The 20,866-nt window shown below is 45.7% G+C and overlaps 1 long non-coding RNA gene across 1 annotated transcript; it reads right to left on the bottom strand.

Moving 5' to 3' along the window:
* Positions 1 to 2,738: 2,738 nt before the first annotated feature.
* LOC122466096 lies at positions 2,739 to 19,424 on the bottom strand. The gene is made up of 3 exons (XR_006291356.1): positions 19,198 to 19,424; positions 13,846 to 13,854; positions 2,739 to 2,749 (listed from the first exon to the last, which is right to left on the bottom strand). It is a non-coding gene; the product is annotated as an uncharacterized LOC122466096 (long non-coding RNA).
* Between the last annotated feature and the right edge of the window lie 1,442 nt (positions 19,425 to 20,866).

Here is a 20,866-nt window from a genome sequence, read left to right as displayed (position 1 = left end):
GAATCCAAATCCACCTCTTTTAGGCATCCAGCTACAATGCATGCAGCAGCCAGCTCCAGAGCCTTGCACTGCACCAGCTGGCTCCCGCCACCCCCAGCTATGTCCCATACGCAAAGCTGGATAAATTTTTTATAGATTCTTTTCCTGTAATTTTTTACCCCAGAGCCAATTTATTAGCTGGGTTTTGTCAGGACATAGCCTGTCAGCCTCAGCCCCATCTCAGGGGTGGGGTGCATACGGGGGGATGATGGCTCCCACTGGGCTCCCCAGACAGGGAAATGCGCGTCTCTCCTCATACAACATGAGCTGTAATTTCCGGCAGACATTTGAGGTCCCTGACATCTGCATAATGTGTGCCAGTCTCCTAGCAACCGGCAACAGCTGTCTGGCATTTCCAAGATTAAACTGTAACTATACACGGTCATTGCCAGGGAACGAGGAAGAGAAACGGCCCCTCCTGGCTCTTTTTAAGTCATTTATGTTTTACTCATTTCCTGCTCCGAGTAATGAGGCCAGAGATTGGGGGTTGGTGCTGCTGTTTCTGAGAAGGCAGATTGCTACACACACATACGTTATTGTTTCTGGGTGAATTTTTAGTGCTCATGAAAGGGAGGAGATAACAGAGGACCCAAACTTCCTGGCAAAGCTCTGCCAAAAAAAGCCAATCCAGACTGGTAGTACCCGCTGTTATTCCAGTTCTGCCCTTCTCTTATCCTCAGCTCTGCCAATGCATCTCAGTCCTTACCTGTACTACCTCCTGCTATTCTTGTGATGGGATCCCCTGGACTGTTGGTACACCTTAATGCTGAACCGCAGAATCCTTTGCTATTCCAGTGCTGGATTCCTCACACAGTTCTGTGATGCATCACAATCCTGACCTGTAACTACTAAACCCCCAATCTCTCTTCTATGTCTACTCCAGAATTATGCTTAATCAGATGATGAGGTTGGGTGATATAAACAAATTTCCGTCAGGAGAAATCAACTTGAGACCATCCAGACTCATTGCATTAGTGACCTAAATCTGATGAAATGTGAATGCAGTCACCCAAGACCACATTTCCACACCCTTGTTCAGTAAAAATAAATAAATCCTCTAGTGATGTTATAATATGTCCCCAGCTCATCCTTAAACCCAGCAATCTGTCTTCTTCACAATGAGGTATCAGGGACACTGGCCTCCCAGACTTACTGCCGTCTCTGCCCCCACATCCATCACTTCTGAACTCTGCCATCTGGATCACAGGGGATGACTTTTGTTTTTCCCAGTGTGTGCTTCACCCCCACTCAGCCCCGAGGCCCTGTTCCCACTTGGCCTCTTCCCCTGAGGTCCCGCCCTTGCCCCGCTTCTTTTAGCCTCCTCCCCCAAGGCCCCTCTGCCTCCCGCTCACTCCTCTCCACCCCCTCTCCCCAGCTCCCGCCAGCCGCCCGCTGATCAGTGGCCAGCCCTGGGCCCGCCAAACAGCTGATCGGTAGCCAACCCCAGGGCTCATGGAACAGCTGAGCACCCTCTATTTTTGTGTGTGTGTGCGTGCTTGAGCCCCGGAGCACCAATGGAGTCAGGGCCTATGATCTGGATTCTTCATTATAATTTACTAACAGGATTCTGTGTTACTTTTAGTTTGTTTTTAAATAAAAAGGGAGGGGGGAATAACTGTTTGGCTACAAACAGTTCCTTTCAGTCTCTCTCTAATGCCAAGGCCAGCTGGATCCAGAAATTCCTCTACTGTGCCAGCAAGACAGCATTGACCCAAACAAGGAAGCCAGAACTTGGGCTAGAGTCCTTGCCAGGGATCAGCAAGCGGCCAGAGAGACCATGCTGCTGAGTCATCACTGCTTCAGTTACTACAAGCCTTTTCTGGGGACGGGACTGTTGCTAAGGTTCCTGGGAGTTGACTGATTGCTCCTTCTATAGTCATGTAACACACGCACAAATCAGAGGAATAAGAAATGCCATCCGCTGGGCCCAGCTCAGACCAAGAACACAGCCTGCTGGCCATGAGCAGGCAGTCTCTTTGACTGCGTTGATCCGCAGGCAAGGCACTCATTTAAGGCCCCATGTACGTATTTCAGGATGCAGTTTGCAAGTCTTATGTTGTCTCTCCCCTGTATCTAGCTTTTCTTGTCACCCACTCGTTAAGATGTTTCTAAAGGTCAATGATCCAACCAATGGCTCTTTAGAATGTTTTCTCCTTAAGACTTTTTCCTTTATTCTCACAAATTCCATCCCTTTATTTTCAGGATCACTGGTGATCACAGGGTCAGAGACGTTACGAGATGGGAAAGACCTTAGGTCCTATCTAGTGCATTCCCTGGGCGGGGGAGCAGTGCAGGATTACTCCCTACATAATATAATAAATAAATATAATTAATAAATTAGCTCTTCCGGAGCACTTTCCATTTTTTAAGCCCTACACTGACTTAAACTAATTAATTTATTATATTCTCTAGGGCTTTGTCGAGTCTAGTTTGAAAGGTCTCAAGCAATGGAGCTTCCCTAACTTCCTTTGAGAGACTATTCTACAGTCTCATAGATTTCACAATTATGGAATGTTTCTTTATGTTCAGCATAAATCTTCCTTTGCCAAATTTCATCCCACCACTTCTATTATTCTCGAGTCCCCCTTTAACTGACCTGAACAATTTCTCTCCTTCTTGGGTGTTTATATCCCTCAAATACTGCAGCTGTCCTTGTTCTCTGCTCCATAATTGATATTTAACCAAGTAAGATATACTTAGCTCTTCAGATCTCTCCACATCAGATTTAGATTGTTCGTGCCTTAGGGCATGGGACTTGACTTCTTACTTCTCTGTTCTACACCATGAACATCAGTGACTCCACATAAACAAATAAATAGCTATCAATTAATAATAAAATTAATCATTCCAGCTCCTAATCTTTTTGTTCCTCTTCTCTGATTTCCTTGTGGGGCATAGAATTCAGAATCAGACACTGCAAAATGAAGTTTAGGGAGTTTATCAGTTTCCTGTGGATGTGAGATGGATCTGCCAAAACCGAAGCTCTCTCAGGAGATTTAGGCCACAAGGAAGGGACACTATGGGTCAGGCTTTTTTGCTCCTCAGAAAAAAAGGCTTGCATCTGATTAGTTTCTTTTTTCACTAGAGAACAGACATGGTAGCTGGGTTTCCCACAAAGGGCTTTTAAATGTTCGGTATGGACACCACCACCCACAAATCCAATCACATTCAAATCAACAGCAAAACAATTCTCTCTGTACATGAGGTCTGTGATATGGATCAGTTTACTGAAGGAAGTGATAGAAACCACATTGTGCAAAGCTCTGGAGAATATACGTTAGGAGAGACCATCCAGCACTGACTCCCAGGGGGATGGACTAAATAGGATTTTTCCAGTTTAAACTTCTAGGATTCCCTGTGAATTATGGGGAATGGAGAACAACGTACTACAGACACACAGGTTTTCCTAATTACTTACATGCGCAAACTTAGAAGCTACATTTGAGTCCTAATTAGGCTCTAAATTATACTGACAATGTGCCTACATGTACAGTTATGGCCTGGCCCACCCAGCACTCACATGTAGGAGCAAATTAGTGCTCTCTTAAACATAATTTTTCCCTAAAAACCTCTGCCATGACAATGGCTAAATCCTACTCTCTTTGTCAACCAAGAATGCCTCTATACCACCCCAGAAATTTGCTCTTTATGCTGTGAGGAACTGGTAATGTATGGTCAGGGACCACAGATCTCAAACCTGGGCCCATAGGGCTCTTAAGAACTCTAAGCTTCAACCTGCTACCCACTAACAATTGCTAAGGCAGAAGCTGACCCCACAGAGGACTCCAGTCCTGGAACCTGATTGGCAGAATACTGGGGTTTCTGATTGGTCCACAGCTTCTATATAAACCCAGCACAAGACAGGAACAAGAAGTTTTCTATGCAACAGGGATTCACCTTGCACTCGGCTGTTTGCATTGTGCTTCCCGCTCCCTTGGCTTGATGTCCTTGTATCCCAGACTGACCTGATTCTGGTTATCGATCTGTGGTTCTGCTCGCCTGCTTCTGATTTCCCGGTAACCTGACCCTGCCTGCCTCCTGATTCTCGGGTTGCCCTATGACCTGCCTCGGTCTCTGACCTCCCAGTATCTGACCTGGCCTGACTCCTGCTTTGACTCTTAGGTCAGGCCACCCATGTCATTTGGGCTCCAGGAGGGGTCCCGATGCCAGCAGAATGGACGTGGCTAACCCTTCAGGAGCCACCATACGCACTCGAGTGGGCCACCCACCTTCAGACAGCCAACCAAGCCCTGCAGGCCTGTGTCGTCCAGCTGATCTCAGAGAACCACCTACTGCAGGAACAAATCATGCAGTTGTGTGCCACAATCCACACACGGCTTATGCAGCCCTATTCCCTGATACAACTGCTGGATTGCTTTGATGGTAATTGCCAGCGATTCTGGGGTTTCATAAACCAGTGTTGCCTCCTGTTCATGATGCACCTTCAGTCTTCTACTACTGATCATGCAAAGGTGAGCCTGGCCATCAGCCTGCTCTCTGGGGAAGCATTAAACTGGGCCTCCCCGCTCTTGGAATGCGACAGCCCAGTTGTGTTGAACTGGGACCATATTGGTATTATTTGACAACCCACACCGAACTAACTCGAACAGCAGAGGCTGCCCTAAGGAAGCTCCAACAGGGGCAGGGCACTGTAGCTTCCTATGCTGCACAATTCTGCCTCACAGCCAATACAGACTGGAATGAGGCAGCACAGGTGGGCCAGTTCCGATGGGGCCTCCAAGAAGAAATTAAAGACAAACTAGGCTGGGTACAGATTCCCATGAGCCTGGATACCCTTATGAATCTTGCCATCTGTATAGACAACTGGTCACAGGAGTGAAGAGAGTTAAAAATGGGGGCTGTCAACTCTCCAATCTATGTACTGTGACCTTTTCTCCACTGCTTCTTACTGAGCCAATGCAGGTGGATGTGGGCCATCAATGGCTCACTCCATAGAAAAGAAGCGACAATGCCAGCACCATCTCTGTTTCTATTGCTGTGAGTCAGGTCACTCCATCTCTGCCTTCCATGTATGAACTTCAAGGAACCTGGGAAAAGAGCTCCCTCACACTTTGGTCTTGATGGAACACACCCAGAGCCCTGCCCAAGGGCTCCCCATTTGCCAGTTGCATATACCTGGGGCATCCCTGCAAAATATCATCCTACCAGCCCTCATTGACTTACATGCAGCTGACATTTTCATAGATGCAGCAGCAGCCCAAATCCGACAGATACCTTTGCAATGCAAGGTCATTCCTGATCTTGTAGAGACTCTTGGCAGTTCCCCTTTGTCTTCTGGTCCAGTAACAGAGGAAAAAACTCCCCTGGAGACTGTGATTTAGGGGTACTGAGAAGTGTTACAATTTGATGTGATCCATTCTCCACACTTTCCCCAATCCTTGGTATCTCTTGGCTGACCCTCCACAACCTGGTCATTTGGTGGCAAGCACAGGAAATCTGTTTTCTGTCTGAGTTTTGTCTCCAGCACTGCTCCAGCATCCAAACCTTGAGAGACTCAGGTGGGATTGACCATCCAGGCAGAACCTTCCATTTCAGTTACAGCCTGAGCTCCCCTTGATATACCAAGACTATGCTGGTGTTTTAAAAAAGAAGAATGTGGAAACCCTACCTCTGCCTGGGACTATGACTTCGCAATAGAGCTGAAGCCCAGAACCATTTGGACCAGTTTATTCCATGTCAGAACCTGAGCTGGCAGCAGTCCGAGAATACCTCCAGGAGAATTATCCACAAGTCAACCTTGCCAGCTGGTGCACCCGTCCTGTTTGTCAAAAAGAAAGATGGCAGTCTCCAACTCTGCATGGACTACCACTCATTGAATCAGATAACTATCAGGAATTGTTACCTACTACCCCTGATTCCCAAGCTGCTGGACTGTGTTGGAGCTGGCCATATATTCACCAAGTTGGCCCTCTGGGGGGGCTTACAACCTTGTACAGAGAAGGGGACGTGTGGAAGATAGCCTTCCGGACCTTGTACGGCCACTATGAATATCTGGTAATGCCTTTCGGGTTGAAGCCCGGCCACCTTCCAACATTTTATAAATTATGTGTTCTGAGACATATTGGACCAGTACATAGTAGTCTACCTGGATGACACATTGATCTTTTCTATCCTGAACAGCGTACTGCTCATGTCCGAATCATCCTGGAACACTTGTGGCAGCATGGCCTTTACACTAAGCTCAAGAAGTGTGCCTTTGCTAGGAGTTCTTGGGCTTCACCTTATCCCCAAAAGGAATCCAGATGGACCCAAGTAAGGTCCAAGTTATCCAAGACTGACCAACTCCTCCCACAGTATGTGACCTGCAATGCTTCTTGGGGTTTGCCAACTTCTACTGATGATTTATCCTGAATTTTTTTAAACAAACAAAGTCACTCACTGCTCTCTTCTGGAAAAATGCCAATTCCATTGGTCTTCCAAGGCCCAGCATGCATTCGATCAACTGAAATTTGCCTTTACTACAACACCTATATTGACTTACCCCAATGTCACAAAAGCCTTAATCGTAGAAGCTGATGACTCCAACATGGCAGTTGGGGCTGTCCTTTCCCAGCGACTTGGCCCCAAACAAGTGTTACACCCGTGTGCTTATGACTCCAGGAAGCTCCCCTGCAGAGCTAGACTATGAAATACTTGACAAGGAACTCCTGATGATTAAAAAATTCCCTTTGCAAAATGGTGGCACTATCTGGAAGGAGCTCGTCACCCAGTCCAGGTGATCACTGACCACAAAAACCTGGAATATCTATGTAGAGCAAAAGCCTTAAACCAATGGTAGCTTCGGTGGTTCTTACTTTTCCTCATGATCCGACCACTCTGGATCCAAAAATGGCAAGGCAGATACCCTGTTCCTAAGATACGGTACCACCCCACAAGATGCCAGCCAGGAACCAAGTCTCATTCTTAAATCCTGTAACTTTGTCACTGCAGCTCATCTGGATATACTCAGATTGATATGCTCCACCTCTGCCTCAGAAATTCTGCCTGATGAACAAACTACTATTGCCAAGCAGCCACATGACTCCCTGAAGGAATCACATACATAAGAGACCATGTCTATGTGCCCCCAGGACCCACAACGGTCACAGTCCTACAACTATGCCATGATTTTCCCCTAGTAGATCACTTAGGGTATTTCAAGACATATTGACTAATAGTCTGTTCCTTTTGGTGTCCCTGGATGCGCCCAATCCAGTCGTTCATTGCCTCCTGTGATGTTTCTGCCTGTGCCAACACCCCATGCCACAAACCCTGTGGTCTCCTCCAGCATTTGGATACCCCATCTCAACCCTGGGTGGCCATCACTGTAGACTTTAGTATAGAATTACCAGAGTCTGACAAATTTACAAGTTTTAATGGTAGTAGACTACTTTACCAAAATGGGCCACTTCTTCCCTTGCACAGGCCTCCCCTCCACTGAAGAGACAGTCCATTTTTGGATTAGCAACCTGACCTTCCAGAGCACATCACCTCTGTTCGGGGGTTGCAGTTCACGGCCTGGATCTGGCACAAGGCCCTGCACCTGCTGGGAGTCTGCACATGTCTGTCTTCTGCGTACCATCACCAGTCCAATGGCCAGACGGAAAGGGCTAACCAGATTCTCAAGGAGTATCTGCGATGCTACATTAATCATCACCAGGATGATTGGTCCTCACTTCTCTGTTACATGGAGTTTGCCTACAACAACGCAGATCATGCGTCTATGGGTCAGAGTCCCTTTTTTATCAATTAGGTGAACCACCCCGGATTCCATCCACAAGTACCTGCATCCTTTGCCCAACTCAGCTGCCTCAGACCTGGTGCAGTGGATATGTCAGGCCCAGGAAGAAGTAAAGAAGCACCTGGAAAAGGCAAAAGTGGAGTATAAGCAGCATGCGGGCCAGCAAGGATCCACCTATTCAGTAGGACAAAAAGTATGGCTCTGCATGGAGCACTTCCACATAGACAGGCCTGCCTGCAAGCTGGACTTTCTGTTTCTTGGCCCTTTTAAGATATTACGACAGGTAAATCCAGTCACTTTTGAACTCCAACTACTCTGCTTTCTAAAGATGCACCTGGTGTTTCACGTATCACTTTTGAAACCCTACACAGAAAACCTTTTCCCTTACTCCCAAGAGGAGAAGGCGGGTGGTGGTGGTCGGGGACTCTCTCCTCCGGGGGACTGAGTCATCTATCTGCCGCCCTGACCGGGAAAACCGAGAAGTCTGCTGCTTGCCAGGGGCTAAGATTCGTGATGTGACGGAGAGACTGCCGAGACTCATCAAGCCCTCGGATCGCTACCCCTTCCTGCTTCTCCACATGGGCACCAATGATACTGCCAAGAATGACCTTGAGCGGATCACTGCGGACTACGTGGCTCTGGGAAGAAGGATAAAGGAGTTGGAGGCGCAAGTGGTGTTCTCGTCCATCCTCCCCATGGAAGGAAAAGGCCTGGGTAGGGACCGTCGAATCGTGGAAGTCAACGAATGGCTACGCAGGTGGTGTCGGAGAGAAGGCTTTGGATTCTTTGACCATGGGATGGTGTTCCATGAAGGAGGAGTGCTGGGCAGAGACGGGCTCCATCTTACGAAGAGAGGGAAGAGCATCTTTGCCAGCAGGCTGGCTAACCTAGTGAGGAGGGCTTTAAACTAGGTTCACCGGGGGAAGGAGACCAAAGCCCTGAGGTAAGTGGGAAAGTGGGATACTGGGAGGAAGCACAGGCAGGAATGTCTGTGAGGGGAGGGCTCCTGCCTCATACTGGGAATGAGGGGCGATCAACAGGTTATCTCAAGTGCTTATATACAAATGCACAAAGCCTTGGAAACAAGCAGGGAGAACTGGAGGTCCTGGTGATGTCAAGGAACTATGACGTGATTGGAATAAAAGAGACTTGGTGGGATAACTCACATGACTGGAGTACAGTCATGGATGGTTATAAACTGTTCAGGAAGGACAGGCAGGGCAGAAAAGGTGGGGGAGTAGCACTGTATGTAAGGGAGCAGTATGACTGCTCAGAGCTCCGGTACGAAACTGTGGAAAAACCTGAGTGTCTCTGGATTAAGTTTAGAAGTGTGTGCAACAAGAGTGATGTAGTGGTGGGAGTCTGCTATAGACCACCGGACCAGGGGGATGAGGTGGATGAGGCTTTCTTCCGGCAACTCACGGAAGCTACTAGATCACATGCCCTGATTCTCATGGGTGACTTTAATTTTCCTGATATCTGCTGGGAGAGCAATACAGCGGTGCATAGACAATCCAGGAAGTTTTTGGAAAGCGTAGGGGACAATTTCCTGGCGCAAGTGCTAGGGGAGCCAACTAGGGGGGGCACTTTTCTTGACCTGCTGCTCACAAACTGGGTAGAATTAGTGGGGGAAGCAAAAGTGGATGGGAATCTGGGAGGCAGTGACCATGAGTTGGTTGAGTTCAGGATCCTGACGCAGGGAAGAAAGGTAAGCAGCAGGATACGGACCCTGGACTTCAGGAAAGCAGACTTCGACTCCCTCAGGGAACAGATGGCCAGGATCCCCTGGGGGACTAACATGAAGGGGAAGGGAGTCCAGGAGAGCTGGCTGTATTTCAAGGAATCCCTGTTGAGGTTACAGGGACAAACCATCCCGATGAGTCGAAAGAATAGTAAATATGGCAGGCGACCAGCTTGGCTTAATGGTGAAATCCTAGCGGATCTTAAACATAAAAAAGAAGCTTACAAGAAGTGGAAGGTTGGACATATGACCAGGGAAGAGTATAAAAATATTGCTCGGGCATGTAGGAAAGATATCAGGAGGGCCAAATCGCACCTGGAGCTGCAGCTAGCAAGAGATGTCAAGAGTAACAAGAAGGGTTTCTTCAGGTATGTTGGCAACAAGAAGAAAGCCAAGGAAAGTGTGGGCCCCTTACTGAATGAGGGAGGCAACCTAGTGACAGAGGATGTGGAAAAAGCTAATGTACTCAATGCTTTTTTTGCCTCTGTTTTCACTAACAAGGTCAGCTCCCAGACTGCTGCGCTGGGCATCACAAAATGGGGAAGAGATGGCCAGCCCTCTGTGGAGATAGAGGTGGTTAGGGACTATTTAGAAAAGCTGGACGTGCACAAGTCCATGGGGCCGGACGAGTTGCATCCGAGAGTGCTGAAGGAATTGGCGGCTATGATTGCAGAGCCCTTGGCCATTATCTTTGAAAACTCGTGGCGAACGGGGGAAGTCCCGGATGACTGGAAAAAGGCTAATGTAATGCCAATCTTTAAAAAAGGGAAGAAGGAGGATCCTGGGAACTACAGGCCAGTCAGCCTCACCTCAGTCCCTGGAAAAATCATGGAGCAGGTCCTCAAAGAATCAATCCTGAAGCACTTACATGAGAGGAAAGTGATCAGGAACAGTCAGCATGGATTCACCAAGGGAAGGTCATGCCTGACTAATCTAATCGCCTTTTATGATGAGATTACTGGTTCTGTGGATGAAGGGAAAGCAGTGGATGTATTGTTTCTTGACTTTAGCAAAGCTTTTGACACGGTCTCCCACAGTATTCTTGTCAGCAAGTTAAGGAAGTATGGGCTGGATGAATGCACTATAAGGTGGGTAGAAAGCTGGCTAGATTGTCGGGCTCAACGGGTAGTGATCAATGGCTCTATGTCTAGTTGGCAGCTGGTGTCAAGTGGAGTGCCACAGGGGTCAGTCCTGGGGCCGGTTTTGTTCAATATCTTCATAAATGATCTGGAGGATGGTGTGGATTGCACTCTCAGCAAATTTGCGGATGATACTAAACTGGGAGGAGTGGTAGATACGCTGGAGGGGAGGGATAGGATACAGAAGGACCTAGACAAATTGGAGGATTGGGCCAAAAGAAATCTGATGAGGTTCAATAAGGATAAGTGCAGGGTCCTGCACTTAGGATGGAAGAATCCAATGCACCGCTACAGACTAGGGACCGAATGGCTAGGCAGCAGTTCTGCGGAAGAGGACCTAGGGGTGACAGTGGACGAGAAGCTGGATATGAGTCAGCAGTGTGCCCTTGTTGCCAAGAAGGCCAATGGCATTTTGGGATGTATAAGTAGGGGCATAGCGAGCAGATCGAGGGACGTGATCGTTCCCCTCTATTCGACACTGGTGAGGCCTCCTCTGGATTACTGTGTCCAGTTTTGGGCCCCACACTACAAGAAGGATGTGGATAAATTGGAGAGAGTCCAGCGAAGGGCAACAAAAATGATTAGGGGTCTAGAGCACATGACTTATGAGGAGAGGCTGAGGGAGCTGGGATTGTTTAGTCTGCAGAAGAGAAGAATGAGGGGGTATTTGATAGCTGCTTTCAACTACCTGAAAGGGGGTTCCAAAGAGGATGGCTCTAGACTGTTCTCAATGGTAGCAGATGACAGAAAGAGGAGTAATGGTCTCAAGTTGCAATGGGGGAGGTTTAGATTGGATATTAGGAAAAACTTTTTCACTAAGAGGGTGGTGAAACACTAGAATGCGTTACCTAGGGAGGTGGTAGAATCTCCTTCCTTAGAGGTTTTTAAGGTCAGGCTTGACAAAGCCCTGGCTGGGATGATTTAACTGGGAATTGGTCCTGCTTCGAGCAGGGGGTTGGACTAGATGACCTTCTGGGGTCCCTTCCAACCCTGATATTCTATGATTCTATGATACTGGACCCAGCCACCTCCCCCTACAGTACAAGTACAGGGCCATAAGGAATGTGTAGTTCATGAGATCCTGGACTCCAAACATAAATGTGACAGGCTATGGTATCTTGTGGACTGGGAGGAATATGGTCCTAAGGAATACATCTGGAAGCCTGTGGAAAATGTACACACTCCCACATTTGTGTGGGCATTCCATAAAAATCACCCCAAAAAGCTTGGTCACACACTGCTTGGAGGGCACCCCTTCGAGAAGGGGTGATGTCAGGACTCCACATCTCAAACTCCGGTCTACAAGACTTTGGCCAACCTGCTAACAGTTGCTAGGGCAGAACCTGAACCCTGACAGATTACTCCAGTTCTGGAACCTGATTGGCAGAATGCTAGGGTTTCTGATTGGTCCACAGCTTCTATATAAACCTAACGCAAGACAGGAAGAGGAAGTTGTCTATGCAACAGGGATTCACCTTGCACTTGACTGTGTGCATTGTGCTTCCTGCTCCCGCTCCCATTGCTTGACATCCTGGTATCCTGGCTTGGCTTAACTCTGGTAATCAATCTGTGGTTCTGTTCTCAAGTTTGCCTCCTGCTTCTGATCTCCTGGTAACCTGACCCTGCCTGCCGCCCGACACTTGACTCTTGGGTTGGACTCCTGGTTTGGCCACTAGGTCACAGCATGTATGTCCCAGTAGTGACACATATGGGGCACAGGTCACCGACATCCAAGATGACCTCTGCAGAGAGCAGAAAAACTACCCACTGAATTTCATCCCTTCCCCTCCCCTCCAGATTTCAGCGTATTCATGAAGTAAGACAGCTTAGAAGTGTTGTAAGAAGATAGTCATCACTTGTGATTCAGGTCCATGTCACAGCAGCTGATAAAAGATGCTTGGGAGCGCCCAGGGCTGCTGCTGAAAGAGACTGTTACCACCACCTTGAAGAGGGAAACCTACAATCCACCCTAAACCATGCCATAATTCAGCCAATTCTGAAGAAGCTAGACCGATCTCTAGACCTATCAGATCTTACAGATAACCACTTGGTGTCAACCTTCCTATATATAAGCAAAATAACAGAGAAACAAATGAAGAACTGCTTCCAAACGCAGCTATCCATCACCAGAAACCTGGACACTCCTCAGTAGACTTAAGTGCACAAAGTTAAGCATGTGCTTAAGTGTTTTGGGGAATTGTGGACTTAGAGAGGTACTTCTACTCTAAGTTCCAATTAAATAACTATTTCTTGGGGTAGTTTCATTTTAAAGAGCCCTGGCCAGTATGATTAATATTTATTAGTTATATTACAGAGGTTTCCAGAGGCCTGAGTCAGAACTGGGGTGTATTGTACTAGGCACTGTACAAATGTATATGGAAAGATAGTCCTTCCCCCAAAGAGGTTATAACCTAAGAAACAGAGAAATCAACTAGGTTACATAATTAGTCAGTCTAATTTAGAATGACTTTAGGGCAGGGAACATGTCTTCGTCTATGACTTGTACAGCACCAAGCACAATAATGACACTAAATAAAGAAGTAATAGTTCTGCAGAGGCAGATGAAGGTTGGCCAGGAAGCTAGTAGGGCATAGCTGCACCTGCTGCTGCCAAGTTTCCTATCACAGTCTGTCTGGGAGGCAGAGGTATGATGCTTGCCCTTCATGTGTGCTTTCCAGATTCCTGTCATCTAAAGTTGCAGCCGCTTAGCCATCACTTTGAGTGGCATGTGTCATAGGGATAGTAGAGATAAAACTTAAGTGTGTGCACTGGAGCTTGCAATAACACAGCAGCAGCAATATCTGAAAAAACTGCATCCCAGAATCAAAATAATATGGAGATGAATCAATTTCAAATGGCCATTCAGTGTCTTGACTTTCCAAATCAGAGTCTTTCCAAATCAGAAGTCACAACTGCCATAATCGGGTACAACAAAATATAAAGGAAGCAGAAGAAATCCGTCTTGTCTCGCTTTCTGTCTCTCTTGCACACACACCGATAGTCATCTCACACAGAGAGAGAAACAGATATATGCAGATTGCATAGATACAGGGGTACAGTATATCTGTACACAGAGACACATGCACTGAAATATTTACCCATAGTTGCATGTGAACAGAGAAATACTAATACATACATACACCGATGCATGACTCATTCACGCACAGAGACACATAAGTACATACATACACAGACTCATATTCATTCACACATGTACAGTCTCTCTCTCAGCACTGACACCTACATAAACACACAGATCCTTACAGACACAAACACATCAATGCTAAGACACTCATAAACACACACAAAGAGATACTCACACACATATAGTTACTTTGAAGCCTCTTGTGAATTTTCCGCTTGCAGTTCTATTTTTCTCTCCTTGTTTCCTAAGAACCCAGCTGAAACTTCATGGCTGCAGCTGTCACTAACTCATATTCCCAGGGAGTCGGGTGAGGGACACAAGTCCTAGCTGTCAAGGAGCAGCAAGCCAGGGGCTTTGCTGTTTTGACAACCTCTTTCCAACTCAGACTGTGCACAGTCACAGGTACTGTGACTTTCAGGGCTTTTACTAGGGGTGGAGGTTTTGGGCAGGTGGAAGTTGTGCTTTCTACAGCCAAAGAAGTAGATATTTATATTAAAGTATGAAAAATCTGAATCCCAAATAACTAGGGTGTCTAAAGTGAGGCTCCAAAATCCATATTTATGCCTCTAAATAGAAGTAGCTTCATTTTCAAAGTGCCGAACACCCACAGCTACCATTGGCTTAGGGAGAACTACAAAAGGTTATTAATCTACCTGTTATATGATGGGGATCATTATTTGCTGACTCCAGTGGCTACTGTAAAAATGGTCAGAAAATTTACTCTATAAAAATGCTCCTGTGTTCCCGTCTTACTCAACACACAGTAACTGTTCCATGTGTGTCTCCAAGTCACACTTGCTGACTTTACTGACCCAAACAACTGCTAACTCTGAAGTAAGGTGTTGAGTCCTATATATCCGTCTTCTCATGATTTTCGCTGGGATCGATGTCAGGCTAACCAGCCTAGTATTTCCATTCATTCCATTTGCCCTTTTTAAATATTGGCACAACATTTCATTTTTTCCAATTCCCTGGAACTTCCCAGCGTTCCAAGTTTTGTTAAAAATCAACATTAGTGATTCAGATTGCTCCCTGGTCCATTCTTTTAATACTCATGGGTGCAAGCTGTTCTGCTGATAAATACCCACCATTCCTGAAAGTACCCATGGTAAATAAACATTTTTACTCAAATGATTAGGCTGTGTTGGCTCCAAATATGTCATTATCTGTGCTCCTCATAATTTGCATCCCAGCACCTGCTGATTTTATCCCATAAATTATCTCAGACACACTAAAAATTATCCTAACGTGTCTATCGCCAGACACCTTAGGGTACATCTACACTGCAAAGAAATACCTGCAGCATTGAATCTCAGAGCCTTGGTCAATTGACTTGGTTTCGGACTGCATGGATAAAAATAGCCAAGACCCATCCCCCTCTCCGGCTTTCAGAGCCTGGGCTCCAGCTCAAGCAGGAATGTTTAGCCTCACAGTCTGAGCTCTGCAAGCCCAAGTCAGTTGAATCAGGCTCTGACACTTAGCACCCTGAATTTTTGTTTGCAGTGTAGACATACCCCTAGTGACTGGACATCGTTTATAATCATTTAGAGACAGAGTCTGTAGCCCTTGCTCATGTGAATGAGAAGACTCTGCAGCTCCTGACTTCATTGGGACTACTCAAGTGATTAAGGGCTGCAGGCCCTTTATCATCATTCACTGCATATCCCCATATCACTGTTAAGTTCTCACATCATGACCCCTACAACAGATCAGTACATTAAAGGGGACACTGAAGTAATTAGTTCAAATTCCAAGTATAGTTAAAAAGAACAGGGCAAGGAACAAGAATGGGGAAGGCTTACAAAATAGAAAGGTTTACATGAATTAGAATGTCAAAAATAACACATTCTTATTTTGGATATAAACTTCCCTCTGGCATATTGGAAACCCAAACCCAGTAGCCATAGACTAGTGCTTGAGAAACACAAAGGGGAACTGATCATTATGGTTTCACTGTCGTAGGATGAGTGAAATGCAAAGGGTAATCAAAGAACATAAATTGTAAAAAGGAAATTAGATTTGAAATATTCTTTCAGTTTTAATAATCTTGAGTGTTAGTGACACAGGGAAGGATTTTTAAAAAAATTTGATTATTAGGTTGATAGTGTGGTTAGATAGAAACTCAATTTTGGCAATAATAAAATAAAAAACAAAAGACGATAGCTACCATTTTTGTGACTCCCTCTCAAAAACAATACCCAATTTTCTTTCCACTTTCTCGTGGTTCTGGAGCAACAACTAACTAACAAGAATACTGCCCAAATTCCTGTTGACATGATTGAAGAGATAGGTGCCCAGAACAAGGAAGTAAACAAAAAGAAAGCCATGCTGACCTCTGCTGTATCAGAAACACTAGTGGGGAAATGGCGCCTTTCAGTGGAACTTGAGTGAGAAGGCCCATGTTCCCTGCAGGGACTGTAATTGACAAGACATCAGGGGCTCAGGAAACACGGAGTCAGGCTGGAAGCAAGTAGCCATGTGGCTGGAGCAATCCACAGAGTTTAATAAAGTTCCAATGATTAACCTGCATTCAGCATCACTCTGCGAATGGAACACTTTCCTGCTGCAGCTGTTATCCCCATTACAAACTCCATAGCCTGCCACAACATGTCTTCTCATAGCAGCATCCCATCATGTGGCAGGAGACAAGCACAACAGGTGGCCATGCTGTCCAACTGAACTTTACTCTCATTGTCTCCCCTCATAGGTAAGAAATAGGAAGGGATGGAAACACCCCAAACTGCCATTTCCCACCTCAACATGTTAGCCCTTAATCGTCATTAGGGTTTGCAAACAAAAGTCTCTCCAAGTGGCTGCCCTGCTGTTGCAGCCAGAGTGTCACCCAGTTGGTATAAGCACTGAAGAATATTCTCTGTGAGCATCCCAATGAATAGTTGAACTACCCGACATGCATTGCTGGTGATTTGCAAGCTGATGGAATAATTTCTGACGCTAAATGACTTGCCCAAGGTCCCTTAGGCAGCATGTTGCCAACTCTCATGATATTATTGCAAGTCATGCAATTTTTGGTGTTATTCTTAAAGCCCCACCTCCTGGAGGCATGGTCTTGAGACTTGCCAACATGAGGCCCGTTAGTGACAGGTATGATGGAGACTTTCACAGTGTGGATTCTTGTTTAGTAAGAATTAGACTGAGAGTGAGCAGTTCATTTCATACAGGCCACCAGGTGGAAACAACTTATGAGCACTGCTAACCTGCAACTTCAAGTCGAAAGGTTCCATCCACATCCTGTGGTGAGGGCTTCCTGGTTAGCTGTGTTGTCACAAGTTCCCACTTGCTTGCTTTGGGGTGGAAAGTCCTGCTTGCCCAACAAGTACCAACCCATTCAGTTTCTCTTTTGATCCATTTTGGGATGCAGGACTGACACATGGATATGATATGACTTCTGTTAGCCACCTAGTTTACATGGATGGAATCACACTGCCAGTATAAAGGATAATTAAACAAACCTGTTAGTTGCCAGTTGACCCTATGCCTGACCTGGCTAGATCCATTAGTTTTTGGTCTAGATTCTTTAGTTATTGTCCTTTTCTCATGCTCCTAATGTCTCATTCTTTCCTTCTACTGTCCCATCTATCTGTATCACTTGTCTCTTGTTTTATACTTAGATTGTGAGCTCCTTGGGGGTGGGACTGTCATTTTGTTCTGTGTTTGTACAGCACAGTGGGGCCCTGTGTCTGGGGCTCCTTGGTACTACAGTATTAGAAATAATTAATAATAATCATACTGCTTTGTTTTTTGACCTCTAGGCTTCCCCAGGAGCCAAGTGGTCAGGCCTTGTTCAGGCTGTTCCACTTGCTCCCTACTCATAGACCAACCCCGAACTGTGTAGTCAGGCTGTTTTCAGACTGTCTGCTGGCTTGGTCTCTCTGCTTTACAACTCTGGAACCTACCTTCAGACTGTGTAGTCTTGGTGTTCCTTGGACCTATTTCTAGGGCATTTTGTTAGCTACTTTTGGCCTGCTTCATCCTCCAGAGATTAATACTCTGCCTTCCCTATCTATCCTGGATGCTCTGCTCTTAGCCACAACCTTTTCAGCAGTGGGCCCGCCTTCACAATATCTATGCTCTCCACGCTCCTATACCACAATACTGTCTTGCTGCACCAGGACCTGTTTCCAAGGCTGATCCATATATATATTCCCCATAGGGCTGTCGATTAATTGCAGGTAACTCACACGATTAACTCAAAAAAATTATTCACGATTAAAAAAATGTATCACAATTAATCCATGATATTTGTGTTTTCTGAGATTCCCTACTTGAACCTCCTGAGAAGTTCTGCTTGGCCCTTCAGAGATGTTCCAGGTCTCTAGTCAGTCCCCTTGATATCCCCAATTCAGATCAACTTCATGAGAGTGTAAGGAGTAGGAATTGGGAGGAACAAATAACCTCAGAACAACCATATGGGGGAATTAGGACTGTCAAGCAATTAAAAAAATTAATTGCGATTAATCGCACTGTTAAACAATAATAGAATACCATTTACTTAAATATTTTGGATGTTTTCTACATTTTCAAATATATTGATTTCAATTACAACACAGAATACAAAGTGTACAGTGCTCATTTTATACTTTATTACAAATATTTGCACTGTAAAAACCAAAAGAAACAGTATTTTTCAATTTACGTAATACAAGTACTGTAGTGCAATCTCTTTATCATGAAAGTTGAACTTACAAATGTAGAATTATGTACAAAAAGTAACTGCATTCACAAATAAAACAATGTAAAACTTTAGAGCATACAAGTCCACCCAGTCCTATTTCTTGTTCAGCCAATCGCTCAGACAAACAAATTTGTTTACATTTGTAGGAGATAATACCACCTGCTTATTATTCACAGTGTCACCTGAAAGTGAGAACAGGTGTTCTCATTGCACTGTTGCAGTCGGTGTCGCAAGATATTTACATGCCAGATGTGCTAAAGATTCATATGTCCCTTCTTGCTTCATCCACCATTCCAGAGGGTATTTGTGTATCATTTCTGGATGCATCACCATGGGAAGCAGTTTATCTAGTCCTGGAAATGTTAGTGGGCAGATACTAGGAGGGATATGCTACAAAAGCTGTAAGATGCCTCAGATGCCAGCGCAGGAACAAGAAAAAAGGAGGACTAACCCAGTCACTTGGGAGGTCTCTACCCCCAGCTCAGAACTCTTCTGTTCCCCAGGATGAGGCAGGGACTGGTATATCAAGAAACTGCATAGGATATTTTTCCTGCAGAGGTATGACATCATGCCTGACAGCCTCCCAAGGCACCGTATCCAATTATCTGAGTCATCAACAAAGATAAATTGTCAAGGGATTGTCTCTGAATTCGGCTCCAGTAAATACAAGAGCAGAAAAGGCAAAGAGAAATGGCTGACTGCAGTAGGGTGACCAGATGTCCTGATTTTATAGGGACAGTCCCGATATTTGGGCTTTGTCTTGTATCGGCACCTATTACCACCCCACCCCTTGTCCCGATTTTTCACACTTGCTATCTGGTCACCCTAGACAGCAGAGTGGGGGTACACATACACACAGAGAGAACACAAGAATTAGAAGGGATGCAGGAAACCCAGATACATGCAGATACCGGGAAAAACACTGATTTGCTCACTTTCACACATACATGCTTTTGCCCACACAATCTCACACATGTATATTCGCACTCCTACATGTGTATGCTCACAAACACCTATTTTCACATAGCGCACATAAAATATATATATATACTTTATCATATGCACACACAAATACACTAAAGCAGACATGCACAAACGTACACCCACATAAATGCAAACTGAAATCACACACTTGGATGCATATAACACAGCACCAACACATAAACATGTATGCACCCAAGCTCAATGATGATACTATCTGTATAACAGCTGCTTAATCACATAGTAGCTGTTCTTGTTTACAACATAATGAGGAACCAGAAACATTGGCCCAAATTATTCCCTCTGCCTTCAGTGTCAGAGGAGACAAAACCCTATGGAATTGAGACAGGGGTATCATTCCACACAGTAAACCTCCTGTGGGCATGGGGATCTCTGTGTAAGGAGGAGAGAATGAGTACAGGAGAGAGGCGGGCTGCAGTGAATAAGCACGGTGACCTTACCAGCCCTCTGTGGATTTTATAGCAGAGATATTACTGATTGAATCACTATGGTGATTAACTTTGGTGCACTACCCTCATCCTATGGAATCTCCTGTGAGGGGAGTCCAGGGGTATCAGCCAGTAGGACAGAGGCAGTGCTGAGGCACAGCAACTCTACATAGACATCGATGGTCTTTGGCAAATCCCCTAAAACTATGATACGGGGTGGGGGAGGGGAAACCTCCTGCCTATTCCAGGTGTTTATATGAGAGCAAAGTCCCTACTCCAGTAGAACAACACAGAGGAAACCCTGCAAAGGGAGTTTCATAGAGTTCCCAATCCTCCACATAAGGATTGATCTGGCTATTGGACAATGGCAGGTCTATTGCTTTTTTGTATGCAGTGTAAACAAATCTTCATTAGAGACCAGACTGAGACCCTTCTCTCTTATGACTCAGCCTGGATTTTAACCTGGATCTCTACTGCATTTACTTTGCCCTGATCTACAGTACGGGGTTAGGTCGAATTTAGCTGCGTTAGGTCCATTTTAAAATGAATGCGTCTACACAACCTACCCCGTCCATTGACCAAAAGGGCTCTTAAAATCAACTTCTGTACTCCTCCCCGGCGAGGGGAGTAGCGTTAAAATTGACGTTGCTGGGTCGAATTTGGGGTAGTGCAGATGCAATTCGACAGTATTGGCCTCTGGGAGCTATCCCAGAGTGCTCCAATGTGACCGCTCTGGACAGCACTTTGAACTCCAATGTACTAGCCAGGTACACAGTAAAAGCCCCAGGAAATTTTGAATTTCATTTTCTGTTTGGTCAGCGTGGCGAACTCAGCAGCACAGGTGACCATGCAGTCCCCCCAGAATCCCAAATGAGCTCCAGCATGGACCGAAAGGGAGACACTGGATCTGATTGCTGTATGGGGAGAAGAACCTGTGC

Source organism: Chelonia mydas, chromosome 6 (assembly GCF_015237465.2).
Source record: "Chelonia mydas isolate rCheMyd1 chromosome 6, rCheMyd1.pri.v2, whole genome shotgun sequence".
NCBI lineage: Eukaryota > Metazoa > Chordata > Testudines > Cheloniidae > Chelonia > Chelonia mydas.
The sequence above is the reverse complement of the archived record's forward strand: the minus strand, read 5'-3'. Positions and strand labels throughout refer to the sequence as shown.